Below are 4083 nucleotides of genomic sequence, written 5' to 3'. Positions count from 1 at the left end.
CAACAATTTGCAGGCCTACATAGGGCCATTTTCTGCTATGTCCACAGAGAAGCATGGCAATCCCATGTGCAGAGAGAGAAAAAGGATGAAGCAAATGCAGGGAAAAGCAGAGATGAGTGGCCATGTGGCCAGAGAGTGAAAAAGGCTCCAGTGAGCAGCTGCTTTGGCTCCCCCGGTGCATTTCCTAATGCAAGTTTGACTTCAGGAAGCCTGGCTGAGAGCTCTTCTGCTTGTTTTGTAATCGAATGATTCCTGACACAGAAGGCTGCCTTTCACCTGGCCCTATCGATGCACCAACAATTCAAGACCTAAGAGTCAAGTAGAGTGAGCCTTGAGCTACTCTAAGGTTTCAATTTCTCCTCTAACACTTTGCTAGTTCATATGTCTCATTTGAACTTATGTAATTGATTCTTTAAAACTTTTATTTGAAAGTATTTAAGGCACAATAGATTATATTACAAAAAATGAAATTATTTAAGGCTTTCTGAAAGCTGCAGAAACAGTGCCTCCTTCACTCGGATTCCCCCAAATCTTAACATTTTACCCCATTTGTTTCAGCTTTTTCCCGTTCTCATTCTCTTTAATTCTCTGAATCATTTGAAAGTAAGTTGTAGATATGATGCCCATGACTCCTCCATGTTTCCCAAAATAAAAGGATCCTCTCCTATATTACTACAGTATAATTATCAAAATTAGGATGCTGATATTAATATAATATTACCACCCAATAAACACATCCCATTCAAATTTTGTTGATTTCTTCAATAGGATCCTTGATACACACCTTTCCTTTTTGCTTCGTGTCTCTGGTGGAGCCTCTTCAATCTAGATAATTCCTCAGTCTTTTTTTGACCTCTGTGACCTTGACTCTTTTGAAGGGACAGACCAGTTATTTTGATAGGATTCTCCCCAACTTATATTTGTCTTCTATTTCCTCCTGATTAGATCCCAGTGGTTAACTTTTGACAGGAATGCCATGAACGTGATGCCATGTTTTTAGTACATTGTATCAGGACGCACATGATGTCAATTTGTCCTATTTCTGCTGATACTGACTTTCACAACTCAGATAAAATGATGTTGGACAGGTTTCCCCACTGTAAAGTTAATTACTAAGTGTTTTGTACTTCCACCCACTAGTATTAACCTCCCTTGATGATTTTGGTCTGAAACAATTATTACTATGATTTTTGCCAAATGGTGATTTTTTTCTATGTCCATCATTCTTTCCTCATTTCTTAGGTTAGCCATCTACTGTAAGGTAGACTTTTCTCTTCTTCCTCACATATTAATTCAATTGCTCAATATAAGCACACGGAGTCCTATTTTATTCAATTGGTTATAACCCATACAATCACTAAAATTTGGCTGTTCAAATTGTCCCACATTTGGCCAGTGGAACCCCTTTCAAGCCGGTCATTTCTTCTCTCGGACTCTCTCCGTGCGTACCAGCCAAGTGGGTCTTATCCACTTCCTCTGGTCATGCTGACCTGACACTATCCCCAACTGTGTACCAATCCTCATATGCCAAGTAGCTATGAATCTAAATGCTGAACTTGACACAGCTATTAATGGCCTTTATTTCAGCTACTCTTTTAGGTTATTGAGACCGTTTTGGAATTTTGATTCTGTCACCCATGCATTCACTGTCCCTCCTACTTTTAAGCTACCCAAACTTTTAATGTTTTTATTCAAGGTGTTGATAAAATCTTGAATACAATAGGAACCAACACTTTCCTGCTATCAGAGATACATTTTTTCAGGTAGAATTGATACATTAATACATGCTTTTTGCATGTTGTTCAACCAGCTCCAAACTTATGTATAATGACTAGCCATTTTGCATTTATTCACTGTGACCACAAGCATATGTTGAGATTTTTTTTCTAATAGTGTACCAAAATGAAAATGCATTCTGTCTACACAAAGTGTAGTAACCTTATAAAAAATAAAATTATGTTCGTTTGACCTAAGATGTAATAAATGAACCCATGCTGGCTTCTACTGCTCATTGCCTTCTTATCAGAAGGGTTAAGTAACTTGCTCAAAGTATAGCTAAGTGAAGACCTGGAATTTGAACCCAGGCTGGGATATCTCTAAAGCTTTGCTTTTTTCACAATGCCTCCATCAGTTTACATGGGGATAGAGAAGGACTTCCTCTTTCTGTTTTGACATTTTATGTTACTTTAATGACTCTGACATTGTCAGAGTGCAAGTCTGAGCACTTAGATATGCTGAAAGGCAAGACAAAGGTTAACCTGGTAGGGCCCAGGAGTTACCACTACCTCAGTTGTCTTCATGGTTTCTTGAATCCCTTCCCCAGATGTCCTACTACACTGCCTACTTGATGTATAGATTGAAACCTAACTTAGAAAAGCAGGCGTGAATCTCTTTGATTAAGAGCGAAGCATTTCTAAAACACAATTATGAAATTCAATTATTTGTACACGTGAAACATTTACCCCACATAATTTTATCTCTCAGAACATCAGTATTTCAAATATCATGGGTTTAGGTGCAGCTTTTTAGTTCAGGGTAAGTTAAGAATTTTGCTGTTGTTTTCTTCTTTTTTTAGCCCCTTTAATCTAAGGCTCACTATAGCTTAAAAATGCCACAAAAGTGATGAAAAGCATACCCACGTACCCAGTGAAGGTGGCTTTGCTAGACAAAGAAAGAAGAGGAAACAAACAAAAATCTCCTTAAGCGCTAGGAATGGTCTACTGAGGCTATTTTGCTGGATTTGGTGGATGTTGTGTGCAAAGATCACATTCTTGCGGTTGTGGTCGTGTTGAAGGGATAAGAACCCAGGAAGAGAAAAGATTCTGAACAAAGGAAGATTTAAGTTCACTAGCAGGGAGAAAAATCCTCACGGAGGAGTCTGTAAATTCAAGAGAAGTGGTGGGAGTCCTCATTTCAATACTTAGAGATGGACTGCACAAAATAACAAAAGACACTTCTGTGGGGAACAATACCAAGCTGGCAGCCACTCAGACAAGTCCACCCACCAGGATTTGGCCACTTATGGCTCTACAGCTCTCTAAGTTTCTTAGATAAGGGCTCCCTGCCTACCATCCCTCAGGAAAATGGCCTGTGGGCCCTGAAGTCCTTGCGGTGATGAGATGCCCGTCCCCCCTGTGATGTGCCTGAAGCTGAGGCACGAGGACCCTTGAAAAGAACTCTGCACGCCCACTGATTTTCCATACAAATATCTTTTTTTCACTACAGAATCCTCCTGAAGGAGAACATTTCCATCACCTGTTGTCATCAAGTAAATCTAGATATTTTCTCCTGGCTTTATTCATTGTTTGAACACAATATTGTTGAGACTTCTGGTTGCCGACCTCCCCCCATCTATTCTCCACTGCACCCATAGTAATTGAACACAATATTTGACAGGATGCAGAGCTACCTGGAATAAAGACCACATTGTACAGCTTTTCTGTTAGCTGCAAGCAGCAATGTAAGATTTGGCCAGTGACATAGGTAGAAGTGCTACTGGAAAACTTTGGGAAATATCCTTAAAGGACTGTGTGAGCATGCCCTTTGTCTGCTCCTGAGAATATGGATATGATGACTGGTCACATTAGAGCACAGAGAAGGAGGCCACAGCCTGGGATTGGAAGAAAAGAAAACTAAAAAGAGCTTTTTCCTGAGGTCTTAGTAAAGCAAAACTACCATCCCAACTCAGGACTACCAAACTTCAGACATCCATGAAGACTGAAATAAACTGTTACTTGGGGAGGGTTTCTTTTATCTTCAGCCACTAGTCCTACCTGATAATAGCACAAATTAGTATAAATATTAATATTAGTATAAGAAATGCAAGACAGAAGTCACTGACCATTGCTCTGTACTATACTCAACTTTTTTTCTTTTTAACACATGTCCTCTCAGTCTTGCCCTGAAATCCTGACATATAATTTAAGGGAATTGTCAAATTTCCAACCTGTCTACCCGGAATATCAACACAAGGGAAAAAAAAAAAAGCTCACATGCTTATTTATTTATTTATTTCTATTCTAAGTGAAATTACACCCAATTATACCAACATTCAGATTCAGATGCGAGGCAAAGTGGAGAGCA

This window comes from Panthera pardus, unplaced genomic scaffold, assembly GCF_024362965.1.
Source record: "Panthera pardus isolate Hobbes unplaced genomic scaffold, ASM2436296v1 HiC_scaffold_17, whole genome shotgun sequence".
NCBI lineage: Eukaryota > Metazoa > Chordata > Mammalia > Carnivora > Felidae > Panthera > Panthera pardus.
The sequence above is the reverse complement of the archived record's forward strand: the minus strand, read 5'-3'. Positions refer to the sequence as shown.